The following is a 14,669-nucleotide window of genomic DNA, read 5'->3' on the forward strand; positions in this document are numbered from 1 at the left end:
ATCTCTTTCTCTTGTATGCTACCTTTCACAAAAATTATTTTGTCATTGTGATGGATTACAGGGGAAAGGTAGCTACTCACAGCCCCAACAATTAGTTTTTTTCCTGTTCTTGTTGTGCTTTTAGATAAGCCTGAACGAGCTGTCCTAAAGTTTCAGTGGACACTGGCGGAACTACTTCAGGGTTGTAGGCGGGCTGAGAAGGAGCAGAATTATGCATAGTATTTCTTCTACTATCTTGCAACTTCTTCCTACACTATTTCTCCCAATGTCCTAATTTTCCACAGTAGTTGCATTTGCCTTCTCTTTTAGGCCATCTATTGTCTTGATTCGTTGTGTTAAACGTAGCAGCTGCTACTCTCACTTTTGCCTTAACATCAGCATCTCTTTCCCATGTAGCTAACCTGTCCAAGTTGTTTTGTAAACTTCCAGTGGACCATGTTAGATCTAAGAACGGCAAAGCAGATCTGTACTCTGATAAAAGGCCATCAAACCATGCTCGAACTAGTGGTCCTTTATGATCCAGTACCTTCTCTGGAGTGTCAGCTATTCCACTGTATGCTGCAGCTGACTGACAAAATCTTTCAGTGTATTCACTCACAGTTTCTTCTTTCCTTTGCACACAGTTAGTGATTCTGGACCAGTCTATTTTGGGTCCCATGGTATTCTTTAGAATTTTCAAAACACCTCTCAAATCGCCTTTACTGGCATGTTGTAGTTCAGAAGTCAAAACTCAAAACTGTTGAATTCAGATTCAGTTAGAATTTGTGACATCAGCTGTGTGACTTCTGCTAATGACATGTCGTAGAGACGCATTTTGCTGATCAATGCTCTTCTAAATTCAGAAAAATTTGTGCGTGCTGAGGGTAAGCTCTGGGATAGTCTCTCTATATCTTTAGGTCCTAGCGCTTTGGCAACAGTTTGTACTTGGACAACAGAAGAGTTGGGAGGAACACTTTCAATTCCCTCAATTCCCTGAGATCTTCTCCTAGCGCCACATACCTTCACTGAATCTACAGGCACATCAGTTACTGATTGGATGGCTACATCTGTTTCAAAGAAAGCTTGTAAGTCAGGATAATTGTTATCAGGCTGACTAACTTCTTCCACATCAGTTTTTGCTGCAGCTTTGTCGCAGTTCAATTTCTTAGTCAAAGAGGATACTCTAGCACGGAACTCTTTGTTCTGTTCCTCTAGCTCTGAGTTACGCTGAGACTGTTGTGTAGCTAGCGCTAAACCAAATTCTCTGTGGCAGCAGATAATGCCATTCACATTGTTCTTGCGAATACATGCTCCTAGTACCTTTTTACACTCATCTACAGACCAAGTCTTGTCAGGATGGATCTCATATTTCTGAGTTAATTCTTGTCTATTAGGTTCATTTGCACTCCTAACAGTGATTTGAATTCGCTATCTGACCACAAAGGAGCCGCGAGACCACCTTTTTCAGTTGTGGGGATCAGTCTAGCATTCTTTCTAAACATTTTGTGAGTTTCTTTGTTACCACACAATCAAAACACTAAAACTTCTCTGATCAACAGAGAGTACGCTTGTTAACATTTATCAACTATTGTTAACCTTCCTTGGCAAGGCAGAGGATAACAAATTTACTAGCACTTTACGCTAAACTTCCCTGCTTAAACAGAGAGTAACCAATTCTTCTCTGCCGAAACAGAGGGTAACAAATATTAACACATAATGTTAATCTTCCCTGCTTTGCCTGTGTACCTCGGATTCCCCCTCTCGTCTTACCCTATTCAGATACTGTTTGCCCCTGCCTGGACCTTTGCATTGTACTTGGATTTACCCCTCTAGTCTCGCCCTGTTAATTCTGTTCGCCGATCGTAGACCCAATCTAGCCCTAGGAATATTCTTGTGTCTTGCCCTCTATATACCCGTTGCCATTATGTGACCCTTGCCTGTCTCTAACCATGTCTATGAATAAAGCCTTGCATTTGGATCCGCACGTCTCATGTCTCATCAGCCCCGTAACAATAACCTTCATCTCTAAAATAAATTTTTTAGAGGATAACTTAGTTAACCAAACCCTACAGTTGTCTGTTAACTCTTCTCTGACGGCGCAGAGGATAACAAATTTGTACTGGTCTTAAAGGCTCTTTTGGATAGAGTGGCACTCACCAACCCTTGATTGTACAGAAAGATTCAGTCTGGAACGAAGTCAGATCTTTGTTGAGCTTGAAGTTTCAATCTGGATTCAGGTGAGGAGCTCTATCCGGGTCACGGCACCAAAACTGTTGGAAACTTTTTCCTCGTCGAAGCAGAGACCAGGAGACATTGGGATATCTTTCATACAGAAGTCACTCTTTATTGAGGACGAGAGCGTCGCTGCAGTCATCCAAGTCTGACTATAGCTCAGCACAGTAGAGTTTATACCTTTCAAGTCCAATCAGCCTGACAGTATCGCCCATACCTTCACATTATCATAGAGACAAAGGCACAGCTGTGCCTTGAGCTTAGCATTCACCTTTAACTTGGGACCCTGCCCAATGGTCAGGAAGTGCATAAAGACAAAAGGTTAATGTCTCATACACCTGGGCTGCCTGACTTGATCTTCTTAGAATGTCATTTTATAAATTTGTAATACAACAGTACGTACAAAAGTTTTTAGATTTATAAAGCCATGCGTATGCCAGAACCTGTGAAAAATTCACTTTGTAATACCCAGTCAGCAGAAGATTGTGCGTACATGAATCTCCACCCCGTCTCCTCCCCGAAATAGCCATATATGGAGCTTACAACGCCTAGTTTTAATATGCATAACGTCATCTGCATATCATTTCCATGCATATTCCACCCACGTGACACCATGTTTAACACAATTAAGGATACAATACGTTAGGAAAATATGAGCTACATACTATAAATGCTTTTTGAGACATCACATTGCTATTCAAATTATATGCAATTCTGCCTATAAAGTAAACATATTTTAGAATGTATATTTGAATGGAGATAGGCCTTATTTTTTTGCAGTGTAAATAACTGCCTGACTCACCGTGTCAATAACAAAAACATTTTGAAAATAAAACGTGCATATCTTACAGTTTCCTTCAAAAAGTGCATCCTTATGTCTGTCGTTACCGTCCATGTTCCAAAGCCTTCAGACGAATCAAGTTCACATGAGTGATCATTAATCACGCAAAAGTATTTTCTCAGAACATGAGTTTTGCTATTTAGAACACAATTTAAAGCGATGTATGTAAAATGTAAAACAGACTTTAAAATCATTCTGTTTGCTTAATTATTTCGCTCACTCCAGTAAAAGAGTGCGTACGCATGGTCTAGAGCAGTGTTTCCCAACGTTTCTTTCGTCGCGGCACCCTTTGGAAATTTTAACAAATTTGTGGCACCCTCATCATCCACTGCACTGATTACACACACACAGTTGATTGCACACAGCTGTAATCAATGACACATTCCCTATATAACACTCACTCTGATCCTTTCCCACTGCCGAGTATTGTATAGCGTATATCACTCACCTAGCGATAGCAACTCTACGGAGCCCGTTAGTTTTCATAGTCTTACCTTAGTCTTGCCTTGTCTGTTTTCTCGTATCCTGATCTTTGCCTGTGTACCTCGGATTCCCCCTCTCGTCTTGCCCTATTCAGATACTGTTTGCCCCTGCCTGGACCTTTGCATTGTACTTGGATTTACCCCTCTAGTCTCGCCCTGTTAATTCTGTTCGCCGATCGTAGACCCACGCTAGCCCTAGGAATATTCTTGTGTCTTGCCCTCTATATACCCGTTGCCATTATGCAGCCGGGATTTCAATGCATCTCTAATTATTGGCGACATCAGAAATGGATATTATATAATAGTTGCTTTTTTTAACATTTTAGCAATTTATAAATATTAAAAAAGGATTTTTTTACACGGCACCCCGGTTGGGAAACACTGGTCTAGAGTGTCCGTATGGTGCGCACATATTTACGCCTAGTTTGTTTTTTATAAATCCCGATATGTGCGTGGAAAATTGCGTACGCAACGTTTATACATCAGGCCCCAGGTGTACCTTTCTTTCTTACCAACTTAAGCCCCGTTCACACCAAGCATGATAACTATAAAGATAACGATAAAGATCACACCACAACTATAACGACAAAGACAACGAAAAACGATATCGTTGGAATCACTTTCAAACGATTTTTTTCCAGCTGATGAACGATAAAAACATCGACAGCCAATAAGAATCCACCCTGCTGTAATGAGCTCGAGAATTTAAAGCGGCAGACGCGCATGCGCTTAGAATAAACAAGCGATATCGTTCTGGTGTGGACGCTAATATCGTTATCTTTATAGTTATCGTTCTTGGTGTGAATGGGCCTTAACATTTTGAAAATAGGAACACTTTCATTAATCCGAAATTTTACGTCAGAACATCTTTACGAACGATTTACACAAAAATTCGTTCTGCTCGTGTTTCATGAATGAGGCCCATTGTGTGCACAATTTACTAATTGGTTACTTCATTATAAGTAAATATTGAGCACAATTTAGATAATTGGTTACCTCAGTGTAAGCACATAGTGTGCACAATTTAATTAGTTTCCTCGTTTTAAGTAAATTTTGAGCACGATTAATTTGTTACCTCATGGTAAGTACATTTTACTAATTTGTTACCTCGTTTTAAGCACTGTGTACAATATTTACTAACTCGTTACCTTGTGTTAAGTACATTTTTAGCAAGATTTACTAATTCATTACCTCATTGTAAGCACATTTTACTAATTTGTTACCTTGTTTAAAGCACATTGTGCACTAGATGTACTAATTGAAGATCTCTGAGAAATTAATTTCTCTTTAAAAATTTAAATTGTTTACTTTGCTATTGTGAGTCCATCTTGAACACTTCATCAGAGCGGTTCAACATTAATGTGTTGGTGAGATTTAGCTCTCTATCTCAGTAGATCAGACACAGCAGAATACATCCCAACATGGGTCCACTCTCTGCTTTAATAAAAGGTAATTAACCCTCCTGCAGTGCAAGTTATGAGATAATTGCAGGTCAGTGATCATGCTGCGAGGCTTTCATATCTCTGTGAGAGATTAACATGGGTTACCCAGAGTGCTCAGATTCATTATCTACACACACCTAGACATGGGGGCTTGGCGGGCGCCCTCATGGTGTTACTATGGAAACCGTACCGTCTGACTCTGCCTTGTCTGTCTTGAGTGTCAAGAATTCATCCCCAGTCTGCCTAAACGCTTATAGCACTAATAGTGTCTGCGTGACTGTTGAACTTTGACACACACGGGACACTGAGTATAACCACACTCAAGTGTCCTAGTCCTTCACAGCTGCTTGTAATGTGAATTTGCACTTTAAATGGCCACACGTGATGAGGACAGTGGAGACGCTTGAACTATGTGACCTTTTTTACTCATTCAACTATTGGTGGTGATAAATGATTTATAGGATGAACAAGATTGGCTGCAAAAGACACAATTAGAATCAGAGTCTAAAATTAACAACACATGCTTCAACTAATGTGAGCTAAATTTATTATAACATACTAGTGAAACAAAGGGAACAGCTTGATTTCAAACCATAACAAGTGAAAAGGTCAGCATGTGTTTATGTTCCCCGTGCTGAGTCATGGTGAGCCATGTGCTGGACCATGTGATCTCTTTGTTTTGATCATGTGATGGCAAATCCAGCAGGAGCAGGGCTAGGTAACAGGTTTCGGCCAGGATTGTGTTCAGTGTTGTAACCTCATTGTGTAAGTTGGCTATTATGAAAGCCTGCAGTGAATGTACCGGACAGATCCAGAAAATTCAAATTCTGCTGTTTATTCCCCGTTTCTCTCAGTGGAGTCACATGTACAAGACTTAAAGGGGTATTTCACACAAAAAAATTAACATTCTGTAATCATTTACTCACCCTTATGTCATTCCAAACCTGTATGACTTACTTCTGTGGGACACAAAAGAAGATATTTTGAAGAATGCGCTGGTTGCACTTACCCATGCATCTTCGAAAAGCCATTATATTCATAAATAAAGTTATATAGGTTTGGAACAAGTTGGTTATAAGTTTCATTTGTGAGTGCTTTAAATGTTGGGAACAGGGAACTATTTTTAGAGCGGTGTTACTATCTAATGTTAGGTTTTATCTTTCTCTTTCACGTACAGCTTGTTTTCTCTAATAAATAAGAAAGCGAGCAAGGCAACCTAAAGAAAGGGAGCTTGAAATATCTTCTTTGTGTGGGTTACAATAGCTGAGTCAGGCATCTCATTGAATCCTATAATTTTATCTGAGAGCGGAGGAAGTGAATGGAAGAGTAGGAGTGAATTGAGAGAAGTGCGTCTGACTTCTTCAGAGAAAGAGAAAGGGTGAAAAGGTCCAATCGAGTGTGTTGTGCAACTGGCTTGATGTTATAAAAGCACACTGACTGAAGTACAAAAAACTAAGATCAAAAAGTGACCAAAAAGTCACCTCAATCAAAAATGAATCGATCACAATTAAAAACCACATCTACTACGGCATAAAAGAAAGGAGCACACACATCCAAAGAAAGCACAAGTTTAGAACGCTTTAAAAGAAGTGTGTGGGAGGATATAAAGATAGAAGGTGAAACGCTCTATCAAAAGGAGATATCGTGTGTTGTTGTTCCCTACCAAAACACATGCTGGGACCTCTGCAGGAACCAAACCACATCAAACCGTTGTGTCAGTTTGATTCCCAGCTGCATAAAGGAGTTCGTGACTTCCACAGCCCACTACAAAGAGGGTAGAATGAATGCTCTGCCAACGGTAAAGAAGATGTGTACCTTCAGTCCACGACAACAAGACCTACAAAGCACATTTGGCAGGGCACTTGAAACATGACGGCGTGTGTTTCTGGCGTTCCGTATGAGTTACGCTGCCACCTGCTTCTTTCCGCAAGTGACCTCTGAATGAATGTTAAGCAGCCCAAATACTCAGATCTAGTGTTTCTGAGCTCCTACAAAGTCAATACAGCAATTGACAACCTCTTTACATTAGGTCTCTATGGCTAAGCATTGTTTATGCAAGGTTCTTCTGAGGGTTGACTGTCTGTTCCTTATTCTAATTTTGCTCATTTGTGAAATTACACCCCTTAAATGCTCAAGAGTTAATCATTCTAGCTTTTTAATTAACGAAACAAAGTCATAATCATGGACCCTTGATGACTGTGCTAATTTCTCCATTGATTGGCAGAGCAACTAAACAGTGGGTCGCTTTTTAATTGCCATCTGCTTGACTGGCGTTTTGGAGTGACAAACAGATGACAGTGGGAGACGCCCCCGGGGTCTTCACAATAGTGGCCAAAAATCTATGCCCGCCTCCCTCCCACCACCAAAGAACAGTTTCTATAAATAAATCACACAGACTTACTTACTAAATAAATAAACAAACATTTCCATTATATCGTCAGAACGTAACTCTTAAGATATAAGATCAGACCCCCGAAATTTAAATAAATAAATAAATACAATTTTAAGTATATTGCCAGAACTTGCATGCTTAAATTATTAAAGTTTTTTTCTAATTTAAAAATGAATAAATGAATGAATGAAAGAATTTAAATTAATGAATTGATACTAATTCAATTATATTGCCAGAATTTACATGTGTAATTATAAAATTAGATTTTGTTAAGTTTAAATAAATAAATTAATAAAATATCAAGTACATTGCGTGAAATTAAATGCTTACATTATAAACTTTGTTTTCTTTCTTTTTGAAATCTTAAATATATCAATAAATTTCAATTATATTGCATGGACTTGCATGCATACTTACAAAATTTGATTTCTTTTTTCAAAATTTAACTAAATTTCATGTATATTGCCAGAATCTTTTCATATCTAAAATAAATAAATACAATCTTAGTTATATTGCAAGAACTTGCTTGCATAATTATACATCTGATACATATTTTTTTTCAACATTTAAACTAAATAAATACACATACACAAACAATTGGTGCAGGATTTATTCTGAAACAGTTTCACTCAGAAATTACAGGCAAATTTAACAATAATTACAACAAAATGGCAAGCAACACACACAAAGTATGAAATTTTGAAATAAAATGAGTTTAGTATTTTGTATGTTTTAAAACATACTTCACTAACAAACTCCAATAATCTTACTATCTTACAAACAATATGTACATACAATTTCAATTATATTGCCAGAACATGAATGTTTAAATATTTCAAAATTGTTTGTACACAAATGTTCATGTACATATTTAGTTGATGGACTAGATAAATAATAATTTAAAAAAAAAATCTACCACAAGTATCCAAACATGTAAACTCTCTCATGTTTAAAAGCATCCCAGTAAGGATGGTTTGGTTACTACATCATTTCTATACATATTTTATTGACTTTACTATTATTTTACATTGTGTAATAATAACGAATGTAGAGGTGTGTCGAAATCTGTCTGGCAGTGTAAATGTCTTGGGAAAGTAATAAAACTCCTCTTTGTTTACACATCCACACTACTAGTGTCAATAGAATCGATTTCCTCCAAGTCAGGCTGACAACAATTGTTAATTGTACCACTCTGGTTGATGCAAATACTCAATTCATTCATCTTTAAAGAGATTCATCCCCAATGGCACGCATTAAAAAACACACACATTCTCATATATCGTTTACTACCTCATTTGTTTACTCTCTGTGGCCATGTTATGTGCATTATAAATACTGAGCTGTCACCCTGGTGTAGTGTTTGAGGGGTGGGCTGAGGATGGGGGGTAGAAGCACTCTAGATGTGACTGTCAAATTGATTGACAGTTAAATTAAGGGCTAAAACAAAAGAATCAGTGACTCTTAGAGCATTTAATGCGAGATGTCAGATGCTTCAGACTATTGAGCATCAGTGTGCAAACGAGCATTTTCATTGGCTGGTGTAAGCCAAGTAAACTGAGGAGGGAGTCATTTCAAAAAACTTTCAGGATTGATTAAATTATGAAAAAGTCTCCATATTATGATGTCACGCAAAAAGAAAAGCTGTGTTATTTTGTTAGAATAGAATTATTCTGTTTGAAAAAACATGAGACAACAATAACATGTACACTACTGTTCAAAAGTTTGGATTCGGTAAGATTTTTTAAACATTATTGAAATAAGTCTCTTATGCTCACCAAAGCAGCATTTATTTAATCAAACATTTTGAAATATTATTACAATTTAAATCAGCTGTTTTCTATTTGAATATATTTTACAATGTAATTTATTTCTGTGATGCAAAGCTGAATTTTCAGCATTATTAGTCTACAGTGTCAAAAAAAAATGTAAATAAATTCTAATAACCGATATGGTACCGATATTGTGCAACAATAATAAATGTCATAATATAAAACAAAGCCGCTTATAGAGCTAAAGAAAAACTCATCACTCTCAAAAACTTAGATTTGTAATATGTTACAGTGGCAATTTTAGGCAAGATTAAAATAATTAATTTAATCCAAATTTTTGTTACTAGTTAACACGGTAGCTGATTCTCTTATATTCGATAGATCAGCTCCCAGAAATGGCATGCAAGGCATTATCCCCTTCTCTGCTTCCTTCATCCTCAGCCATGATGTGATATATGAGCAGATACATCCATCCTTCTGGGGCAAGAGATGAAAGAAAGTGTGCTCAGAGTGGGACAGTGTTATAAGAGCAGACCGAGCTTTCTTTTGGGAGAGCTCGGAGTGACCTACATTCCACAGCCCCCAGTCATAACACTGCAGGGTCATGTGACTACTGCCCTCAGTCAAAACAATAACATGAGGAGCAGTGGCTAAGGCTGGGGGCGGGGCTCCGGGATGCTTGCGTGCTAGCGGAGGCTTTGATGTCCTAACTCTTTGCAGGTGCTGAGAGAAGATGGCTGGGTGATAAACTCTCTCTTTACATGGCAACCACAAAAACACAACTGCTTCTTATTTTGGGGAAAAAAACTAGCAAATGTCGGACAGGAAACAGATTTCCCCATTATGTTGGGTTGATGTAACTTATATGACACTGTTAAAGCAGCAGGAACCAAGGAGATCTTAAAGGAACAGTTCACCATTTACTCACCCTAATGTCCAAGTTGTGTGGAACACAAAAGAAGACTTTTTGAAGTATGTTCACGCTGCTCTTTTACATACAAGTCATTATGAATCATCAAAGCTCATTTTAATCAACTGACATTCAGGATTAATTTATTAAAGTTTCTACATGATGATGTCAGAAGGCGGAGAAAGTTAAAGGATTAAGAGAAGTTTTTCAAAGAATTCGTAATTTTTTAATTTATATTTTTATTTATATTTATAAGTAGTCTCTTATGAGACTTTAAAAATACAATAATGTTGTGAAATGTTATTAAAATTTAAAATAACTGTTTTCAATTTAAATATATTTAAAAATGTAATTTATTCCTGTGATCAAAGCTGAATTTTCAGCATCATTAGTCTACAGTGTCACATCATCCTTCAGAAATCATTCGAATATGATGACATCTGTAGAAACATATTAGGGATGCAGAAGTATTATGATTCTGACTGATACCAGATAGCCGATAATTATTATTATCATGCTATGGTCAATAACCGATAAGAGCCGATATCAAAATTCTATTCTATTTAATCCAACTAAATGAAAAATAAAACACTAAAAACTAAAATCAGGCATCACAACAGTTTAATGTACAGTCTAAAAAAATGTATATTCATTTTGAGACTTGCAAAGATTTAACAGTGTTATTAAATTATTGTTTATATGTTTCAATATGGTATATAGTGGAAACCATTACACTTTTTTTTCAGGATTCTTAGATGAATTGACAGTTTATTTAAAATAGAATTTTCTTGACACAATGGAAAAGTCTTAATTGTCATTTTATTGACATAATTTTTTATTAAATTTAATGCATCATCACTGAATTAAAAAAAAACTTACTGTCCCCAAACTTTTGCACGGTATTGTATTAGGAAAGTAGTTTTTTTTTTTTTTTTCATTTTAACTTCAAGGATCAAACACTCAACCAACTAACAATATAAATCAATAACTTAAGCAGTACATTACTGGTATAACAAATATTGGTTTAATATGATGCAAACCAAGCTGACTAAAGTTTCCTCATTAAGTCTTGGTAATTCTCAACCCTTTCTAAAACAGATATTTGGATTGCATTTGGACTGAAAAGTCACAGCTCAACATGTTTCAAGGTCCAAGTGACACCATTTGCATTTTGCTTGTGTTGTGTTTGCCAACTGGCAGTGGTGGTCCTTTATGAATGATGCACTCTCACTAAAAAAGTGCCAGGATTTGGTAGAAATCAGAATGTGTGCTCACAGAAAGCTGTCTGAAATTGTGCTGACCTCTGATGTCACAAAAGGAAGTATAGGCACAGGTTGACCCTCTATAGGTTTTAATTACATCTATGCTTTAGGTGTAATACACTGTAATGCTGCACTCTAGCATATTGTCTATTTGTTACCCAACGCTTCCCACCCATATGTCATCTGATTGGATCGTTTTCCTAGAATGCTTTAATCCATGGAGATTAAAACCCCTAATTTAATGCTCCCAGCCCACCTGTTTAAAGTGCATGCATCTTATTTCTCCATTTTTAGTGTCTAGTCTGATTTCTCCATTTCTGAAAAAAAAACAGTTCCTTGAATCATGTCCCTATGAGGTTATTCTGGTCACAGTGTCTGCAGAATAAATACAAATCTAAACAATATATACATATATACATAAATATTAATCATGCCTCAATAATGTAATGGCTTTGAATCATCTCCATTTGGGGGCTTTTCTTAACAAATATTTGAACACATTATGCCATTTTGTGATTAATTTAATTAATTGCCATATGTTAATTTATTGAAAGACATAATTAATTACACTTTTATATAAATTGACAGCTTTAGTTTCTATAAATAAATACAAAATTTGTCCCACAATATACATTTCAAAATAATATAAATGATTTTTATTTATTATTTATTATTATTTATTATAATCTACTTATTATATTTATTATTTAAATATTTGTATTTATTATTTTTAAAACTAATTACGATTAATTTAAATTAATTAACACAATTTAATTTACATTTACATGTGTATTTATTTTTAATTGTTTTACGGCTCTAGTTTCTATAAATAAATAACAAAACTTGTCACACAATATATTTCAGAATTATATGGCCAAAAGAATTTAGGAAATTTCTGAGAGGCTACATAACATTAATTTTGATTATTTCAATAATTAACGGACTCAGTTAATTAACTGACAACATAATTTAATTGCATGTTTTAACTGATTGATAGCTCCAATTTCTATAAATAAATAAGAAAACTTGTCCCACAATACATTTTTCAAAACTATATAGTCAAATGTGTTTGGGTAAGTAGAGCCTAGAGGCTACATGACATTAATTTGGATTATTTTGAATAATTAATAAGTTGTTATGTATTGACACATAATTAAATTACTTGTTTTAATTTATTTACAGCTCTAGTTTCTTTAAATAAATAACAAAAATTATCCCACAATACAAAATTATATAGCCAAAGGTATTTGGGAAAGTAAGAGCCAACATGTCATTACATTTAATTTCAATAATTCATGGAAGTGAATTAATTGATGAATAAATTAATTGCATCGTTTAATTGATTGAATTGAATAAATCTTTAAATAAATCACTTAAGCATGCAAACATGTAAATGTAATTTTTTCCCAAAAAATTAATACATGGTAATATGAATGAAAATGCATATACATTTATTTTCAGGTTCTGAAAAATCAAGGACAGCATGTGATTTGGAATGGGTGCATTTCAACCAATACATGTAATAGGTGATTATATTCTTCCTATCTTTGAATATGCTTTGGATTTGACCATATGTTCCAGCCGAATGAAAAGGTAAGTGATTGTCTCACCCTGCCCTCCAGATAACCTCTGAAGAGGATTCAGAACTGTGCACTATAAGCCCCTCTTGTCAGCGAAAACAGTGGGGGTCTTTGTGATCAGTCCGATTAGACGTGTAAAGCTGCATAAAGCCACTTTTGCTACAGGTTATCACATTTTCTTCAGGAATACGTCAGACAGAGGTCATTATGACAGACCAGCTGCCAACAATAGTCCAGTGTAGCTGAATTTACTATGGTACGACAGACATGCTATAGGATGTTAGGAATAATCAAGTGTGAATTTAAACTCACCATCTAAATTACACACTGTGGATCCATAGAAGCTTTTTGTTCATTTGAACACATGTGTGCTTTAGTTTTACATCAGGTAACTGCTGAAAAGCTTGAGGGATTTCCCTCCTGATTGCTCCAGTGTGTCTCATAAAAGCTCCCCAAAGCCTTGATGTCCTTCTCAGGTATGACCTAATGAATCTGGCACAAGATGAAAGTGAGGATATGCTCTTTTTTTTCTGGGAAAGTAAGAAGAGAATGAACGTCGCACATTCACTGTCAGATGTAAGATGTTCAGTCATGGCTCATTACGTTTTATTCTTAGCAGCCATTTGTAGCACTTTACATAAAGTGCAGTCGGAATTTATGTGTAATTGCACATTTTATTCATCTCGGTCTGAGATGTAGTTATTATTTTTGAGATGTTTTATGTAAAGGCTAAGCATCGATTTGACTGAAGTTTGATATCAGTGTCTAATGGGTCTGGGGCGCACAGCTGGAAATGAAGGTTTGCAGAGGCTGTTTTATCATATGAATTTTCATAACAACGTTCATCCTCTATCACAGCAGGGGATCACTGTTTACCTTGTCTCCCTGTCTTTGAGACATCCTGTCTGCATACTTCCATCAGCCTCTTTCCAAATTAGCTTCTTAGATGAGCGAAATGATGAGGATTGATCTGGACAAAGAGATAATCCTAGAAAATAAATCTGAAAAGCTCCAGTCATATGCTTGATATAAGGATCTGCCCGCTTATTTTATGTAGACTGTCATATAATCTTATACTCTATATCCATGGAGTACTAAATACTTTATGATGTTTCACCATGCAGTTAGCCTATATGATCATTCATTATGAATCATACAACTGAAACTAGAGGATGTATACAACGGAGTCTACTTTGTAGCTTTCAATGCCCTCACCAGATGCCTATAGCTATAATGTACAGCACTGTATGACTGTGTATATTTATTTATTTATTATAGACAGACACAACACTTAGGGCTTCACACACATGGACAGTCAGACAGACAGAGAGATAGATAGATAGATAGATAGATAGATAGATAGATAGATAGATAGATAGATAGATAGAAGAAATAATAATAATAATAATAATAATGTGCTTAATATTCATTATTCATATACCAGTGCTTGATTAATATTCATTATTCATATAGCCTACCAGTCAAAAGCTTTTGAACAGTAAGATTTGTAATGTTTTTTAAAGAAGTCTCTTCTGCTCACCAAGCTTGCATTTATTTAATCCAAAAAAAAAAAAACAGTAAAATGTTTTGAATATGTGTACTATTTAAAATAACGGTTTTCTATTATATTTTATAATGTAATTTATTTCTGTGATTTCAAAGCTGATTTTTTTTTAGCATAATTACTCCAGTCACATGATCCTTCAGAAATCATTCTAAAATTTTGATTTGCTGATCAAAAAACATTTATTATTATTATTATTATTATTATTATTATTAT

General features: G+C 35.6%; 1 long non-coding RNA gene across 1 annotated transcript in view; it reads right to left on the bottom strand.

Moving 5' to 3' along the window:
- Positions 1 to 13,316: 13,316 nt before the first annotated feature.
- LOC107661447 (uncharacterized) overlaps positions 13,317 to 14,669 on the bottom strand; it is a 4,842-nt gene continuing 3,489 nt past the window's right edge. The window contains exons 2-3 of the long non-coding RNA XR_001631109.1: positions 13,766 to 13,859; positions 13,317 to 13,381 (exon numbers count right to left, since the gene is read on the bottom strand). This is a non-coding gene — a long non-coding RNA (uncharacterized LOC107661447). The remainder of the gene's footprint in view (positions 13,382 to 13,765; positions 13,860 to 14,669) is intronic.

Source organism: Sinocyclocheilus anshuiensis, unplaced genomic scaffold (genome assembly GCF_001515605.1).
Source record: "Sinocyclocheilus anshuiensis isolate Anshui unplaced genomic scaffold, SAMN03320099.WGS_v1.1 scaffold491, whole genome shotgun sequence".
Classification (NCBI taxonomy): Eukaryota; Metazoa; Chordata; class Actinopteri; order Cypriniformes; family Cyprinidae; genus Sinocyclocheilus; species Sinocyclocheilus anshuiensis.